Raw genomic sequence first — 19,893 nt, 5'->3', positions numbered from 1 at the left:
TTTTGAAAATGCAAAATAAAGTATCTTCTATAGAACAGAATATGACTTACACATGCACATATGTATATGACATCCTTTTATCCATGGGGAATATGTTCCAAGACCCCCAGTGGACACCTGAAACCATAGGTAGTACGAAACCATGTATACACACACACACACACACACACACTCTCTCTCTCTCTCTCTCTCATCTGCATAATTATGATTTTCCTATACTTACACACATCAGACAAAGTTAAACTTGAACAATAGGCACAATAGGAGATCAACAACAACTAATATTAAAATGGAACAATTATAATACTACTGTAATAAAAGTATGTGAATGTGTGACTGATTGAAACATTCCCCAGCACCCACCCAAACACCTACTCAATGTCCTTGAAGGAAATCCCAAGACCTGAGCAGAATATATCAAAGCAAGCCACCTTGCCTTCAACCAGAATGTTTCTGTGTCATTTAGTGGGGGTTTCTTCCAGTTTTCACCTATTGCTGTTACTATATTCTCCAGGGAAGTCATCACAATTATTTTCCAAATCTCTTGGTCTCTAAGGCTGTTGAGACATAATTGTATGGTTGCACTCACTTATTTCTAAAAAGGGGCAGCTGGGTGCAGCTGGGTGATCAGAGAGAACAGCTGTTGTGTAGCTCAGGACAGAACAGAACTATATTCAAAACAGACATCCATTCAACAAAAATTTGCTGAGCACCTGCAGTAAGCTGAACATTGTTGTCAATGCTTGGGACCTGTCAGTAAAGAACATAATGAAGAAGAAGAAGAAGAAGAGGAGGAGGAGGAGGAGGAGGAGGAATAAAAAAATGTCCCTAACCTATGCAGCTCATATATATTGTCACTAAAAGTGACAACATATTTATGGAATTTTTAAAAAGAGAGTAAACTTGAGTCATGGGTGAGATCAGTCACTTAACAGTCCATCCACTCCGAGATATGCATTTCCATGGTGATGTGAATTCTATTCAGGACCATTTGGCAATAACAGCAGATAGAAAAAATGGAACCAGACAGATCTGAATTAAAATTTAGGCTCTCTCACCTATGATCTGTGTAACTCTCATCAAAACATTAACTCTCCTTGCCTTAGTTTCTTTACTGAGAATACCCATACCACCTGTTCATGGTTCAGATTAAATAAGAAACTATATTCAAAATTCTCCAAAGGAAACGTGCTAAACACCAATGACTTATATATTTCTTCTTTTATTTCTCAAAAATCTAGTTGTACATGACTATTACATAAACTTTTATACTTTTCTGGGACAGTATAGATCATGTCAATTCCTTTTTTTTTTACATTTGAGGTAAACTGATACAGAGGGCAGTTGAGTGAATTATTTGAGAATGAATAATTCTGATCTCTGTTCATCAGATGGTCTTTCATAGTATTCTTGATTAATCTACATTCTTCTTTTCATTTGATCACCCATTTGATTGAGGTTTCTGCCATAGGCAATCTTTTATTCTTTTTCATTCATTTTGATCAAACTATTGTTAGTGAGATGGTTGAAATGAAACAGCCACAAAAGAGTCATGTGCATAATGTGGAAAGAGACAGTGGATGTCTGTTCTTAAAAACATCCCTGCATCTTTACTGGCAAAAAGCAGTAGGCAACTTTGGGATAGCAGAAATTCCTGGATTTACCTGAACTTCCTTAAGTTGAAGGTGAAAGAGCTTGCACAGAAATGTTGGGGCTACTGGATGAAGTCACTGGGATGCTAGATATTTTGCTTGGCACATAGTAGGTACTGGATTTTCTCTCCTCTACTTCTGGTAATCCCATAAAATAAAACTCAGGTTTTAGTATATTATGTAGGTAGATGAAATAACTTTAAATATTATTCTGTATCAAGGTAGGCAGAGCATGATAACTTTACATGAAAATCAGGAATCTGCAGAATAGAAAGAGCTCCATTCTTCAGTAACACTGGTGTTTTTGCAACTAGGAAGACATATTTTCCCTAAGTGGTTGGAGCTGGTCGCTTGACTAGATATCTCCTATTTATCGTGACTTTCTCTAAAGCTCATGATTAATGTGGGCTTTTAAAAATTGTTTTTCTTTGTGTTATGTAAATAGGGCTTTTCTTCAGTATGGCTGAATGCTGGTTTTAATTAAATTTAGGAAGGAAGAAGTGGGGGCTGGGTAGCCTGATGAAGTTGAAGAGCATCAGTGAAAATTACATTTATGTTAGGAGCATGGCATTTGAAAATAGAATCAGTAATATGAAATGTAGGGCTTGTCCAAATGGGAAAATAATGAATATGCTTAAACACTCTTACATTGTTCTCATTTTGGCTGAAGATGGAATTCTTGTTTTGGAAAATAGAGTTTTTATTTTTTTAGTCATTAAAATCTATGGATATGATAAATACTACTCCATCGACCACCTTTCTTTTTGTTTTATGTTCCTCCAAAAAAAGCCATTATTTTGTGAAAGCGAACTTTGCTGTTTAATTAATCACATTTATTTATGCTATTTTGGTTATAACAAAATTGAAACTTGGACCCAAGCTAATCCACACTGCTCTAAAGTTAATTATGATGTAATGATGGAACTCTATTACTTTTGGTTATAATTTACCTTTACTTACCATACTCTTTAAGAAGTACAAATTAGTTATGTAAACAAAATTACTTATAAAAAATTGTTTTTAAGCATTGGAATAACCCATCTTTATTTATATGGTTATGCTAATTAGAAATTAGTCTCATCTTTTCCTCAGAGGATATCCTTGAAAAATTTCAGTTGGCAAATAACATGAATGGATAAACTCTGAAGCAAACTTAAATTATTGTGGGTATTTGGAAATCATAAAACAATATTTCTTCAAATTTTTTTCTTATCTAGATTTTTTTCAATCATTTCAGCCTGAACTTCTTCTCCAATAGTTCAAATAAATAAAATTAGTCTGCATTCCTAAATCATTCTTGAATGTTGTAACTCCCAACTTCCAATCAATGGCATCTCCCTGGCAGTTTATATTCTCACAGGCTGCTTCTCACCTGGGTCAGTAAGCAAACTCACTAAGAAGGCTGATTAACCCGGTCTCTGAAATATGATTAGGGTTGAAAATGTGCATTTTTTTTAATGGAAAGGAAAACTCTAAATTTAAGGCAGTCATGCTTCTTGTGGGGAGGTCAAGGAGTGAGTAGATTATAGGGGGAGGAGGATAAAGGGGGAGGAGGTAGATTTATGTGTTCTATAGTATTTGAAACCAACTCACAATTGGCCCCCAGAGTCTGGAGATTTACATATTATGTAGTTTGAGAAAATGGATGTGAAATATTAAAGTAATCCTCAAAAGTGCTTCTTATGACTTTTCCTGGTCAATAGACCCCTGATTATTTTTAAAAATATTTTTTAAAAATATTTAATATTGAAAACGTTTCATTTTCTTCAGAGAAATAACCATTTGTCTGAAAGAGGAGGGTAAAGGCACAGATTCGAGTGTGAATTTTGAAGCTTTGTGAATTTGGAAAAGTTCTTTAACTTCTTTACGTTTCAGCATTACAGAAAAGACTGGTATGCTCCATAGTCAGCGTACAAGTAAGTATGCGTTTGTTAACAGAGAAGATGGAGAGAAAAATAATTTGAGTTTTCAAGAATAAGTCCATCTTTCACTAAATTCAAAAGATATTTTCTCAGGTAAACATGAGATAGGAGATAGGAATATTCTCCTTCATTTTGTCTTCATTCCTGAAGTCCATGTGTGATAATGAACAAAGCCGGTGTGCTTTTACTTTTGAAACGTTCGTTATAAACTTTGGTATAATAGGACCTTGAAGGCATAAGCTGCTATTATATCTGGGACTCAATGGAGAATAAAAGCGGTAAAACTGACTGGGCTATACTCTTTGGAGATGGTATATCTGCCACTAATGTGGAACCATTCTTGTGTGGGAATTTTCAGTAAGAACATACAGAGACAGTTTGCAATTTTTTTCCTTATATGCTGGCTTAGCACTTCATCCCAAGTAAGAAGTAACTCTACTTTTATGAGAACTTTTAAAAGGTAGTTGGATCATACAGACAGGAAAAGGGTACTTACTAGGTGGAAGAGGTAGGGAAATATGGACAGTCACTGTTTAATGGGTACAGAGTTTCTATTTAGGATTCTGATTGTAACTACTGCCACTGAATTGTACACTGAAAATTGGTGGAAGCAGTAAATTTAATGTTGTGTACATTCTACCACAGGAAGAACAAAAAGTTTCTTGGGAAGATTCCATGAGAAAGTAATGCGAGATGAGCACTTGACACAAAGTCATGAATAGCCAACACAAATTAAATATGATTAGTAGATGATTTGGTTGGTGTTTATATACCAGATCTACTTGATTTATATGTCTTTTGACTTAGTCTAATTCATACACAAGCACGAATGGTTTTGATAGTTCTTTTGGCCTGGGGACATATAATTTCAAAGCATAAATCACAGAACTTTGGATTCTATCGTGTGCTTACCTGCTGCCCTTTCTGTGACACACCTCTCCGGTGCCCCTCTGTAGCCAGCCTAGGAATGCTTTTAGGGGAGTTGGCTTCCATTTCTGTCTCCATGATCACCACCTGGACTTGTCTGTTTCTCTGGGTATCACCTTTTATGCTCAAAGTCACTTTGAGTTCTTTCTCCCATTCCTTCTACCTTTTCGACCAGAGCAATTTCCAAATTGTGACCCTTAGTCCTTAATCCTCAGGACACACAATGGTGACTCAACTTCATGACCTACTTTTACGTTCTATCCTCACCCTCTTTCAAGGAGATCAAACATAGTGCCCAGAATAGGGACCCAGGAGACTCAACCCCCTTTTAGAACTCTTTAAAACTCATGTTCTAACGGCCTCTGTGTATGGCTGGGAGAAGCAAAACAACAGAAACCAAGGGCCTGGTGTGGACATGAAGGCCAGGAGTTGGAGAAAATGGGAAAAGAACCAGAGTTACAAACAGTGGAATAAGGATGGCCAAAGACATTGAGAACATGGAGACCCCCATGTTGAGGCTTGGGAAAGAAATGAAGTTCAGCCGAGACAACTCAGATCTGGGACCCAGATCCAATTCACTCCCGAACATAGCCAGCTACATGAAGTTTCAGACCAATTTTGTCTTCTGCTGATCTTCTCACTTAAAAATAACCCAGAAAAGCTCTGGGCATTATAATGGGATGGGATCTTAGAGATAATGTAACTCATCTGTCTTATTTTTTGAAGGAAGTATGGTCCAGGAAAGGAAAAGGCGGTGCCCCAGCAGATACAGCTGTTCAGTTGTGGGGTCTGGATTTGGACTCCAACCTCACCATTCCAACTAATCGCCTGGTACTTTGTGGCCTCCCATGGATGAGGGCCATGATGATGGAGTTGCGCAGAACCATACTGAATATAGCACCATATGCATTGCAGCAGGTAATAAATGCTTCTCAATGGTGGTGGCAATGAAGATGATGATGATTATGGCCACAGAGAAAACTCCATTTAGATGAAATTAAATGATACTGTGTGGATGAGAGAGGAAAACACCATGCTATTTAATGGCTGACATGTAAGATGAATTTGGTAATGAAGCTCCGGGACTTATCAGGCCAGAAAACTGCATTCTCTCATTATATAGTCCTTAATGACCCACTTATTACTAATATAAAAGGAAAGATATACATATAAACACATGTTCCTCAATGTTTTGACTGCAAGAAATGAAACCAGTACACCAGCTTGAGGGGTTAGCAACAGACGTTGTTTCTGTGCGAATGATCAAATTTGCTGTTTTCCAGCTGGAAAATGACAAGTGAAGTAAAAGGGTAAAAGATGATTTGACTATACTTATTAAAAAAAAGAAAGAGGGGAATAATGTAAGAAGAGCAGGTGGAAGTGGCTACCTGTAAGGGCTGCTTCAGGGGATCTTGAGGAAGGAATAGATTTATTTGGGAGCATGATTTCTGTCTTCTTTGGGGATGTGTGTCTATGAAAATATTCAATGCATCAATTCTGCAGCATTCGTGTCTCTAAAAAATTCAATTATTCAAGATACAACTAATAGCAATGGGATGGCCAAGTTGGACTTCACATCTATTGGCAAATCCTTAGGCACTTCACTCATAAAAGGTCTTTTAGGGCCTTGCCCAGAATTATTTACTCTTGTTTGTTGCTCAATCTTAGAGAGTTAACTGGTTTCCTATCTCGTGGTACATTGTAAATACAGCATCATGTGCAAAAAGGGTATTTATTGAAAAGCATATTCTTTAGAACAGGAACAAGTAACACCAGACAACTTGAAAGTGAAGAGGAAAAAAAATGTGTAAAATAATTAGAAGACACTTGGGATGAAATAGACCATAGCGATATGCTGCCATTTAGTGTGGGGAAGTTCTTATACATCACTGTACCCTTTGGGGCATTGTTGATTTACATCATAGCCAAAGGAACTTTGCTTCTAGTCATGTCCTCTGAAGATTTAGAAGGTTAGGCTAAATAATCTCCAAAGCCCTTTTTTTTTTTAAAAAAAAAAAGAGGGAAAAGTGGCCCCTCCCCTTAAATAACTTCGTTGCTGAGAGGCATCCATCTCATTTTTCTGGAAAACTGCCTCTGGCAACTGCTGCCCCATTTGTCTGGTCTTGCTTTCGGGTTACTAGATTAGATTCCCATGTCTACCATGCATTAGTAAATGACCCTTGGCAACGTACCACCTATTGCTAATCCCCGGTTCTTTCATTTGTACGTTGGGAATTATTTTATCTACCACAGAGAGCTGTTTGAAGTATGAACAGTTTGAGTCAATGTGTCTAGAGCTAAAACAGAGAAAGCTCTTAATCATATTAGTTATTGTTGGGGTGCTGGCAACAGTAATAAAAAAATTCCCTCTACTTTTAGTATGTGCACTGTGCAGATGGAAGGGCTGAAGCTGTAGGTCACCGTGTGACACTTGGTGGAGCCATTCAATGGAAATAAAGATGAAAAAAAGGTTGAGTTTCATTCTCATGCCAAGACACCATCACCAATCAAGTTATATTGGGGCCCCCACCCTAGAAACTCACTGTCCCACTCAAGGCAGGATATGAATTGGTTCAAGGTTTGTCAGTTTATTGGAAAGTTTTACAAAGCCACAAACTTTCATTTGGGCTCACTGTGACTTTGTGAGAGTAGCACTTACTGGCCCCATTTCATGGATAAGGAAGGAGCTATTTAGGATTTAAATAAGTTGTCCACATTTAACTGGCATTTCAAAAGAAATCAACTGGAACTTGAGATTTGACACTCCAAGTCTAGTGGTATTATCTCTTTAGTAATGATTCCCCACAGACCATGACTGACAATAGAGCTGCTAATAACTGGAGAAAGAACTGGGCTTGGGAGTACATGGGTTTGTTGCTGTTTAAGAGAATAAAAGAAATACCATGAAATGGTGCAGAATTCATGATAATTTGGAGAAATGCTGAATCAAAACTTCATTTTGTTCACAAATCCTTTATAGATAAGTCAATATTATAGATAAAATAGGAGACAATGTTTAAATTTGAAAGAGCAAAATCTGTTTTCAATCATTCTTAAATCTGTTTGGGAACATAATTTTCATATAATAATTTAACTACTGACTATGAGTTAACCTCATCTAGGTTAAGCAATTCTACAGGGAAGAACCTCAACTTGGAGAATATATTGGCTTGGTTGGTAAGGAATTAGCTATCAAAAATTATCATCCTTTATGATGAATAATGTATCTTTTCCATTTTATGTATTTTTCTGTTACATTATCCCTTTCCACCAATAAAACTATAAGAAAAATTAGGAAAGAAAGGAAATTAATATTTTTGAGCCTCTATACAACAATGTATACTCCTTTTTCCACTTTTATATGTTAGCTCATTTTATCCTAAAAATAGCCTTTTGTATTGGGTACTCATGCTCCTCATTCAAAAGGGTGTTTCTAAGAATTTGTACGATAGATGTTCTAGAAAGTATTTGTGATAGTATGTGAAGGGTTAGAATCATGCCACAAAATTTCAAAAGATGTATTTTGCTTGGCCTGCAATATTGTTTTTGTATTGTTGAGCCAATTTCCAGCTTAAAGAAAAATCAGAAACTCTAGCAACCCTGGGCCTACACCCAGAGACCAGAAAGGCAACATGTGGCTGGAGCCAAGCAGCAAGTGCCTTTATGAAAGCCAAGGACGCCTTCTGTGGCATAATCATTCTCTGGATTGCTCTGCTTGGTGATAAGGCCCCAGCGTAGTTAGCATTTAAGTGGAGACTCCTGAAATGATGAGAATCTTCAGTGTGGACTGCTGTCTAAGAGCGTCATGTATTTATTTGTTGAGATGGGGGTGACTTTTTTATGAACGTTATTGCTTGGCTCTTAAATGTCCTCCAGAGGCCCATGGGCTAAAAGGCTTGATTATCAGTCTATGGCATTATTGAAGATGGTGGAACCTTCAGGAGGTGAGATCAGGTGGAAAGAATTTAGGTCAGTGGGGTCATGTCCCTTGAAAGGGATATTGGAATGCCAGCCCTTTTCTTTCTCTCTCTCTATCTCTGCTTCTCACCATCATGAGCTTAATAGGCCTCCTCTCCCATGCCCTCCTGCCATGATGTACTGTACTGCCACAGGCCCAAAGCAACAGGGTGGACAGAAAGCGATGGTGGACAGAAATCTCTGAAACCATTAGCCAAAAATACACCTTTCCTTCTATAAATTAATTATCTCAGAGATTTTGCCCCAGAAACAGGAAACTAAGACAATGACCACATATGCAAATTTTCGCATGAAAACTAAATTGAATGGAGATCAGTTATTTGAAGTACATTATGACAATGGTATTTTCTAATAAAAATCAACATATCTTTTTGTTTCTGCTGAACCCCAAGGACACGGGAGGTGTTGAAAACCTCTGCTTCCTCCCTACATTCTTCCTGCCTGCCTTCAGCAAAGATACATAGAGCAGTTAGTGTGTACTCAGCAGTGTGAAAGGTATAGAGATGACTGGTGCATGCCATCAGGGAACGAGTGTATGTTCTAGAAGAGAATAAACACAGGGGCACATATTGCATATTGCTTTGTGAGAAAGTGAATCAGATTCTATAATGGAAGGATAAACAAGGGTCCAACGTATACAGAAAGGACTGACAGATTAATTCAGATTTGGGCAATCTGTGTGAATTTATTTTTTAAATAAATGGTCATTTAATTCAGAAATTTGGGTAGACCTTTTTAAAATATTGTGATAACTTATGCACAATCAAAATTCACCAGTTCAACCATTTTCAAATGTACTCTCAGTGGCCTGAAGCACATTTAAAATGTGCTTAAAACCATCACCGAGATACATTCTGTAGACTTTGGGTGGGTAAAGAACCAGTGGGTGAAGAATGAGTGATGTCATCAGTGTCTATCATTTGCATTCTTTTAGAGAACATAATTAATTAATTCCCTCATCTGCTGCCAAGGGTATTTGAGAAAATTTGTAAGAATACTTAGTGTACAATAAGTCTAATTTATATATTTTATGGAAAATTAGAACAAAAAATGAAAATGGTATTTTATGATGAGTTGGTTTATAGAAATTTTTCCGTAGGCTGGAAGCAAATTCATATCTAAGCTTTATAGCTGAAAAACCAAAGAGAATGCATGAATGTAAAAATATAATCCTTTGGAACCAAGATGCTATTGTAGAGGTTTGTTTCTGAAATTATTTGTCCTGCCTTCATATATTTGTTGTACTGTATTTTTGTACAAATTGTACTATTTCAGATTCTCTTTAAAAGTATACTAAAACTTTTATGCTACTTCTTAGAGCTTTCAAATTCAGCATCTAAATAATTCACTTACTTTAAAAAGACTACTTAAATTAATGGTACTTAGATGTATATATTGTCTAATTTTCTCAGCTACATGGATGATGATAAGAGTAATAGTTAACAAATTCTTACTGTGGGTCAGGAGCTGAACTAAGCACTTTTCAGATATTATTTAAATTTATCCTCACAACATTTAAAAAAGTCTACCCAAATTTCTGATGTATACATTATATATATAGAATGTATACATTTTTTTACCTCCCCCTTTTACGAAGCAAAGCATGCATGCATTAAGTAACTCTAAAACATGAAATGACCTTTTGTTTTATACCTTTTGTTCACATATTTCTGGGGTGGGGTATGTTGGGTAGATGAAGATGATCATCCCCATTCTTCCCACCTCATGAAGGAAGAGGAATAAAACGTGATTCCTTGGGTCATTGCATAGCATGGCCTATATGGAGTTAACTACTCCAGCTGAAAACAGAATCTGAGCTTCACAAGCAATGGTCTCAGGTAGCAGGTGAGATGGTTAGATGGTGGGGATAAGAGGCAGCCAAGGATCAAGCTGACTTTCTTATTATATTCAGCTTGTGTAACCGGGTGGATGGTGTAGCCAATCACTAAGATAGTAATAAAAACAATTGTCTAGAGCAGAAGTTGGCATGCTCTTTCTGTAAAGGACCAAATAGTAAATATTTTAAGTTTTGTGGGCCACATGGTCTCTATCACAGCTACTCAATTCTGTTGTGGAATGAAAGAAGCCACAGACAAAACATAAATGAAGAGTGTGGCTGTGTTCCAACAAAATTCTAGAAATAATTCACTGGTTCTTGGTGAGAAGGCATCAAGACGGTCTGTAATCACTGTCTTTTCTACAGTTTCCAACATGCTTCTGTGGTCCTTTGGCTTTTTAATTTAGGTTTACTGGGGTTTACAGTCTCATAAACCTATTCAAACATACATACATCATGCAATTCTCACATTATCCCAGTGAATTGACTTTCTCTGTTTCTATTGATGAGAAACTGACACTCAAGTACTAAAAGTGAACCTTGCACTTTTAGTGCAAGGTAGCATGGGCTACCAATAGGAAACCTCAGTGTGAGGTCACACACTCTGACTTCACAGGTGCTGCTTCTGTGAACTGAACTTTTTTTTTTATCTGCACAGAGTTTATAACAGTAAAAGTTATTAGTGTTATTTTGGATGATCTTTTTCACAGTTTCTATTTGCTACTCCTATCTTGAATGTGTTAACTATTCATTCATTCATTTATTCAACCAACATTTATTGAAACTTCTTTTATGCCAGAAATAGTGTTAGACCCTAATGATATAAGAGCAACCAAAAACCTACATGAGTCCATCTCTTAGAGATGTAGTATAAAGGAGGAACATCCTTTAATTGAGACAACAAGTATTACATTAATACAGTTACAGTCAGAACTCTGCACTTGAGGGGCATCATTAAATGTTCAAAGTTTATGATAGAGATATTTGATCCCCTCTGTGATAGTGAAGGAACAATTTCCCTAAATAAATGATTTTACTTAAAGAATGGAAGGATAGGAAGTCTTTAATATGATACAGGAGAAAAAAAGGTGGAAGAATTCCCTTTCTAGAAGGAGGAGGCAGCCTATGCAAAAACACTGTGGCAGGAGGGGAGAACCTCATGTAAGGGACTGTAAAAGAACAAGATTGGTAACAGCATAGAGAATAAGTGGGTATGCAGGACCCAGATGAAGGCCATGTTAAGGTCTGATCATCATTTTGGAGACCTCTCTCCAAGTGTTTATTTATTCTGAAAAACTAAATATAGCCATCAGACTGTTTAAATAGAGAAATGGCATGAACTCATCTTATTTCTCACTCTGAATAGATTGTTTTATTTTAATAGGTAGAATAGATTGAATAAGGAGAATGGATTGGTCATCAATACAACTGAAAGGGAGACACTAATTAGGAATTATGACAGTACTCATGGTGAGAGACAAGTGAACAGAAGCTAGAGCCTTGGCAGGTGAATTGAGAAGCACCACTAGATGCAGGAACTGAGCTAGTAGAGATACCAAGCTACACTCTCCTGGAATCTCTGAAGTGGAAATATGCATCTTGTGATTAGCCTTTCAAGTTTGAAGTTTAAAATGCTTTGAGACAGTAAAAGAAGGCCACAAATAACATTTACAAGCCTTGACTATGTAAAGGAATAATCAAGAATGGAGCTGGGTTCTGTGGCGAATGCCTGTAATCCCATCGGCATGGGAAGCTGAGGCAGGAGGATTTTGAGTTCCAAGCCAGCTCCAGCTATTTAACAAGGCTCTAAGCAACTCAGAGAGACCCTGTCTCTAAGTAAAATATTTTTAAAAAAGTGGGTGGGGATATGGCTCAGTTATTAAGGTTCCTAAGTTCAATCCCCAGTACCAAAAAAAAAAAAATGTGGGGATGTCTGGTAGCTAGAATGAGCTGAGATGCTGCGATATATTTATTATCTCATCATATAGGCTTCAATTTCATTTAACTGGGGGGGGATAAATATTTCCTCTAATCAAATGAAATAAATTCAATAATTGATTAAAGCAAAACTGTAGGGTAGAGCACTTTCCAATGAACATAGTGCAAAAAAAAATATGGTTTTAGGTTTGGGAACAAAACAGTATTTTCTTAGCAAAGTGGAGATAAATTTATTCCAACTCATATTTGACATTCAGGAAAACATATTAACATTCACCCAGCGCTCGCTGCAAGTCTTTGAGCCTGATGTAGCTGAGAATTGGAGTGAAAGTTTTGAAATCTGCATTGTGTGGAAGGGGCTTGTTGCTTGTTTGTTTATTGTGCATCTTTCTCACTTTATGCCTCCTCTTTGCCTGAAGCTACCATCAGGAATGAGCCGTTGCAGTTGCTATTTTCTGGTGAAGTATGTAAAAATAAACATGAGCTAAATGCACACTTATGGGACATTTAAAAGAGAGTTGCAGCAACTCTGCATCTGATTTTGCTTATTCTTTCTTTGCTTCCTCTCCTTGTGGTTTTTGTCGAAAGCCTCTGCTGCAGCCATGGCTAACTCTGGTCTCTGTGCCTGTCATCAAATTGAGTCAGTTCAAAGAGTCAGTTGGGAGGCAGAGGGGAACACTTGCTACCTGAAGGCACAGGTATTAGTTCTCACTCTTCCACAAATTGTGGTGTCTGGAAAAAGCCACTCGAACATTTAATTTCATCATAAATTGCAAAAGGAAGTTGGTTAGGCATTTCCTAGAATCAGTTTCCCAGGATGAAACATGGAGATCAGTCAGCCCCCTACAAACACACATACCAGTAGTCCTGGCCATATAAAGATGCAGAGATGGGGGTGTAATCCACACTCTCAGAACAATATTTGGCAGGTAGCAAGTCCTAAGCAAGTGTTTAATAAATGAATGAATGAATAACAAATGATCCTTGTCTCTTCTTGGAGTTTTCTCCTGGGCCAGAGAACTCATTCTATTTTTCTTCTCTTCATGTCTTTTTTTTTTTTTTTGAAGGGGTGGGTGGGTAGTGGAGATGGAATCCAGGAGCATTTTTATCACTGAGCAACATCTGCAGCCCTTTTTAGTTTTCAGTTTGAGACAGGGGCTCACAAAGTTACTTAGGTTCACCATTTCTTTAAGATGCCTTTCTTATCACTATTTCTTTGCTTTTCAGATGATAGAATTTCTATCAAGTAATTCTGGGACCATTTTATTATTATTCCTGGGACCATTTAGGATAAGTTTGGTCTTATTCCCACATCTCAGACTTTTAAGCATTTGGAGAATGACTACCGAGTTTCTAGGGTGTTCTTCTCCCCCTTCCTTTGCTGAAGTAAACATTTCTGTTCACTGATAACTGCCAAGGTCCTTTAAAAGTAAAATATTCCTGTAAGAATTTTGAGTTTTAAAAAAAGTTTACAAAATCCTAAGTAACCTGAATAGCCCACTTCTCACCCTGGAGCCTTGTTGTCATCTCCTCCTCATAGATACCTTCTTATTACCACCTTATCACAGAGCCCTTGGCTAGGAGCATCATACAATACTTACCTCCTCTTCACAAACATACATACATTATCCAAGAAACTTGCTAAGCTCTCCCATTGAGACCCAGTGTCCCTTCCTAGGGATAAAGAGCACTCAAGTAAATTCAACAAAAGTATTCCGTGTCCAGCAATGGGAACGGGCCTTCAGATACTCATAGGAATGGAAAATGCTCTAGAGATGCTCACCCAAAGCTAAGACTGCTGGGAAAAGCAAGAGACTCCTAGCTGAGGGAGGCAAGAAAAGCAGCCCTTGAGCTGAACATGGAAGTGTCAGAGGCAGGGGGCCAAGAAAGGAAATGAGGAAGCATATCCTAAGTAAAGGTGAAAATGGCATGTAAGAATGTGTAGATTCTAGTAACGGAAAAGCTCAGAACTGTAGAGAGCCAGAGGCCATTAGCTTATCCTGAGGGTGGCGTTCGGAAACATACAGAGCTATGTCTTCATGCTGAGCTCTGGCTTCCCAAGTTCCTATTCTCATGCCACCATCTGAACCTGGCTTTTCTTGCAAGACAGTCTGGCTACTGTTCACACTAGTTGTTAACAGGTGTTACTGCTTGTGCCTAGGCTCAAGGTAAGACTGAAAAATAACTTGTACATACACACACACACACACACACACACACACATCATCATCATCATCATCATCATCATCATCATCCGCCTGATCCAATGAGTGACATTTCTTGAGAGAAGAAGTTTTTCTTTTTTGATGTGATTGTGGATTCTTGAAAGATCATAAAATCAGTGGAGAATTCCAATCACCACTGGACTTCTGTCTATTGTATCTTGTGGAAGTTTTTGCTGATATTTACCTTGTATCCTTGAAACCATCTGAAATTTTATAGTGAAGAAGTTTCTTCCGGGGGTTCCTTGTATTTTATTTTATAGATTTGGAGGAAGAGAGCATATTATCTTTATTTATTCAGCAGAGCAGAATCTTGAAGCATAAAGGTATCTTTCCAAATTTGATGATTCTTATCTCTTTGGTTTTATGAACTACTTCTTCATATTATTAAAAACAAAAAAGACAGTCTTTCATTTCTACAGAAACTTTATGGAAAGCACCATTACCACCCCACTTTCCCAGTTTATTTGTTTTATTTTTTCTTTCTATAATAAAACTGTCAATTCTTCAGCACTGTGGCAATTCAGTCACACAGCCCAGACTTTTCAGCTTAACCTTGGAAACACTGCAGAGGGACATTGATTTCTGTATCAAGATTCCATGAGGATAATTTTCATGCTGGGCAAAACGGAGGGATATTACTTCACAAGTGTCTCATGCACATGCTCTCTCTTTTAGTTACTTTGGACCCCAAATTATTATAATTCCCTTGATTTGTGAATCTGGATTTAAACCAATTTCATCTTAAGCCAACTCTTCAGCTTCCCACAGGGATGACTCTTACCCAGGTTGAATTGAGCCTTTTCTCCCTCAAGTAGATGTAACCAATGTCCTAAGTGGAACTTCAAGTCTGTAGAAAAGGCTCCATGTCATGTAGTTCTTTTCTTTTCATAAAGGAATTCATTAGAGTGCTCTTGGCCTGTATTTAAACACCGTAATGAAGCCTGGAGCATTTCTTGTCTTTGGAGTCTTGTAGTTCTTGTGTGACAGTGTCTGTCAAGTCCCGCATTTTCTTCTTTAGACATTACCTAGACCAGGACTTCTCAAACACCTAACACCATGAATGGAAAAATCATATGGGGGCAGTATTCAAAAACCACCAGAAATGCTAGGCCTCTTTTGCTTATAAGAATCATAATGTACCTGAAATTATACTTTTCAATTGATCTTAAGTTTTACTGTATTTAAGAAAACAATGTAGGTATGATTGCTATTGTGAGGAACTCCACTGAGACTCTCTTTATGACCTAGAACATGACCACTTCTTGTAAATGTCCCATTGACATTTGATTTCTAAAAGAAATAAAAGTGTAAGAAGTGATTAAATAATTCAAAATCCTTTCATCATTTATTTGACATGTTTGTTCTGTGAAAAATTGAAAAAGTATGTTAAAATTTCAATGTCACTTCTGATTTGCTGTGTTTGAACTTGTATGTCAGTTATTGATATGTGCATATGAATGCTATTATTGAAATTTCAAGCTTTAATGTGTTAAGACCACTTTATTTCTATTATGGATTATATTTTTAGTCAATGTCAATTTGTATGCCAGTTAATATTATTTTTCTTGAATTCAATTTTATTTTAGATTGATGTTTTCATCTGTGCATTATTTTAGTTTAGAGTTGGCTTACATATTTTGACTCAACACTTTAAAAGTTTCATTATCATAGGTTTTGGGTATGTTTCCTGCAATAAGAACTAGGCTCTGGGACCATTCTGCCTGTTCTCAAATCCTGATTCTAATATTTACTTCCTCTATGATCTTGGGCAAGTTTCTCAATATCTATGTGCAGTGCAATGAGTAAGAGTCTGGCACATGATCCTCAATTAGTATTGGTCATTATATGATAATGGCAGTAATAGTAGTTGTCCTGACAGTTGTGTAGTAGCTGTAGTAGTATTAATAATAGTAGTAATATTATCCACTATTTGGTTTTATGTTATTTTTATTATCTTCTCTTCTGTCCTTCTTCATGTACTTTGTTCTTGATATTTTTTTCTTTTGTATCACTAGAGATTTGGAATCTATAAATATCTTTTTATATTCCCAATGATCTATATGTAATAATTTAATATAGATACACATATTTTACATTTATATGCCTACATATATAGATTACATATGATAATTTACATAAATTAATTTAAATATTAAAAATATGACTTAACCGTATGGTTTTGTATGTTCCAAAATGAAAGTTAGATATTGAGCTTCATTTTGGAATATTTAAAAATGAGTGGCTTTTAACCCCTTTAATTTCTTGCCCAATTTGTGAGTTTTCTTTTTACATAATAATCTGATGCATTAGATGATTTTTTACTTTTCATATTACAAATGTTATTTACAAAGAATTATTTGGACCTTTACATTGTTTTGTAATCATGATAAATATTTTAGTTTTGTGTTTAATAATTACTACTTTTTCTTGAAGTATTCCTTACCAGACATTTCATTCTTTTATTATTGAATTTCAACCTTTCTTCAAGTAATATTTTCACTTTTGGATATATGTTTGGGGAATCTGTTTTCTTGCATATTTTGGTTAGTGCTGCACACACGTCTGGCTGTATGTTCATCAACTTCTTATTAGTATAAAAATACCTGAAATAATCAACTTATGAAGAGAATACTTTTATCTCTCCCCACAGTTTGGGAGGAAGGAGTCCATGATGATTGGCCCCATAGCTTTGGGCCTGTGGCAGGGCAGCACATCATGGTCAAAACATGATGTTGGAGGAGCAAAACTGTTTAAATCACAAGCCAGGTACAAAGGAAAAAAAAAGAAGGAGCTAACATCCCACAGTCCCATTGAGAGGTAATCCCCCAAGGACTTAAAGACCTCCCACTAGGCCTAGGCCTCACCTCTTAAAAGTTCTACCACCTCCCAATAGCATCACCTTTGGGACTAAACCTTTAGCACATGGGCCTCTGGGGGACATTTAGGATTCAAACCATAGTAGACTGGATTTAGTATTTCTTCTGGTGGTCTTTTTCGTAAATAGATGTAGCTCCATAATTTTCAGTATTTAGTATTTCAAAGGAGAAATATTATAATCACCACATATATATATTATATTGTTCATTATCTCTTATATATTCACATATACATACATGGGCATTTCTGTCCATCTTTCTACCTGTCTTCAATCTTTTCCTTGAAAATAGCAGAACAATAGTGAGATTCTTTCTTTTATCATCAAAAGCTAACCATTTTGCTAAGCAATTTTTATGTAGGCTACTTTTCGTTAATTTTACTTAAAATTTGACATATTATTTGAAATAAAATTTTAGTATTTTTTTAATTGAAAAAAGTTTTCTATTTTCTTTTTCTATTTTCTTTTTTTTTAGTTGTAGTTTGGACACAATACCTTTATTTATTTATTTATTTATTTATTTATTTATTTATTTATTTATTTATTTATTTTGTAATGCTGAGGATCAAACCCAGCACCTTTCACGTGGTAGGAAAGCACTCTACCTCTGAACCACAATCCCAGCCCCGAAAGTTTTCTATTTTCTACAGCTTTTTCTCCATTTACTTTTTTACCCCTTACAACATTCTTGTAGATTTCTTATATCTGTTCTGAGTCACATAGCTTTCATTTCATTGTGTAAATATATGTCTGTTTTCCCTTTGAGTTTGGGAAGAGTTTTCTTTTCTTATCTCCTAATTCTCTTGTTCAGTTTTCTGCAGTATTTTATGTGTTGATCACACAATTCATTGTGTTTTAAATTTATGAACCATGTTGTTCACCTCCAATAAAACATTCCACTTATTACATTTTTTTCTTTCATGCAAGTGTTTGCTCTTGAAAAAAGCAACATCCTCACAAATCTTATTAAAAATACCATTAGAGATTTACTAAACTTTACTCTGCTTTCTTGCATTAAATCTGTCTTGTTGGAATGTTTTTGTTCCAGATTCTCAGTTAGCCACCTTTTTTCTGTTTTTGAGCTGCTGAAAACATTTTCATATATCATCTTTCTCCTGGAATCCTCAATCTATCACTGGGCCTGGAGGTGGATTTGCTCAGAAAGTGAAATTGATTTAAATGATGTACACTTAGACTAAAAGAGAAATGGAAAGTTTGGGTTGATCATTTGGGTGCCAGATTAGGAACCCATGGACTTTCAGGGAGAGGTTGAGGTAGGATCTCTGAACCCTGGCAGCCTTGGTAGATAGCTTGTCCAGAGGGTTGGCTGTGCTTATATCCCATGGTGACTGCAGCAGAATGACTGGACCAATTTATTAATTTCATTTATCATTTATCAAGGGGCAGTACACCAGTGCAACCCCCTCCAATCAGCACACCTTCTGGGCTGCATGCGAGGGAAAGGCCAAGGCAGAAGCACAGTTCTGTGTGGATACCACTGTCCAATGCAGACCACATCCTGAGAGGTCCTAAGAGGATCAAGACTGCCTTTTGTTTCTCCTTAATTTTGCACTTGCCTTAATTGTACCTGGTGAACCTCTTTGAATGTCAATAAATGTCTTCTACTGTGATCCTTCCTGATGGCTGCATATTATTCACTTACATGGTCTCACCTTATTTACCAATTCCCCAGTGGGTGGACATTTGATTGTTTGTTTCAGATTATATAAATGAATGTAATAATATTTTTCTATGTGCATTTAGAAACATTTGTTAAAATCTCTTTTCCCCTGCAATATTTTCATATCTTTAATGTTCTGGTTTTTGTATTTTCAGTTTTTTTTTTTTTTAGTGTGATATCAGACTTTGATGTGCTCAGCAAATATTCTGTTTTTCTCCTGATTCATTAATTTTCATATTTACTATTATTTCTGACTTGGATTTTTTGGATTTCTTTATTGTTCTCTGTTTTTAATTTTAAGTTTAATGATTTATTTCTCTCATTTTTATTCTTTGAGCTTGTTTAAAATGAGAGGATTTAAGATAATAAATTTCTCTTTGAGTAAGTTTTGTTCACAGTGATTAAGTTTCATATTAGAGTTTTCATGGTTCTTTAAAAAAACTTTATATTTTGTAATTGCAAGTTTGATTCTTCTTTTATCCAATAGTTATTTTAACGAGTATTCATAAATTTCAATTGGTCAAGGATTTAATTGTACTTTTGTAACCAATTTCAGGTTTTATTGCACAGTGGTGACAGAATATAATTGAAACAATTTCAGTCTTTTGGGATTTTTTTGAAACTTCATTGTGGTCAGTACTGATCAGTTTCATTGTGGTCAATAAGAGATTCATTTTTTGTAAATATTATTAGTGCCTAAAAATATATATTTCTGTTGAATGGAGCATTATATTAATGGTGTTATTTATTAAGTTAATCTTTAAAATTATATTACTTAATCTTTTTATCTCTAAGTATTTTTTTTTGTTCACTATCCATTGATTTGTTAAATGTCTCTGATTTATTTATCATTTATCA

The 19,893-nt window shown here is 36.0% G+C and overlaps 1 long non-coding RNA gene across 1 annotated transcript in view; it reads left to right on the top strand.

The window, feature by feature from the left end:
- The window catches only part of LOC144369594 (uncharacterized), a 35,347-nt gene extending 16,362 nt beyond the window's left edge, over positions 1-18,985 (top strand). Inside the window, exons 2-3 of the long non-coding RNA XR_013429377.1 lie at positions 5,228-5,419; positions 18,756-18,985. This is a non-coding gene — a long non-coding RNA (uncharacterized LOC144369594). The remainder of the gene's footprint in view (positions 1-5,227; positions 5,420-18,755) is intronic.
- Positions 18,986-19,893: the final 908 nt, after the last annotated feature.

The sequence above is a fragment of the Ictidomys tridecemlineatus genome, chromosome 12, assembly GCF_052094955.1.
Source record: "Ictidomys tridecemlineatus isolate mIctTri1 chromosome 12, mIctTri1.hap1, whole genome shotgun sequence".
Lineage (NCBI taxonomy): Eukaryota > Metazoa > Chordata > Mammalia > Rodentia > Sciuridae > Ictidomys > Ictidomys tridecemlineatus.
This window is presented reverse-complemented; position numbering and strand designations above follow the sequence as displayed.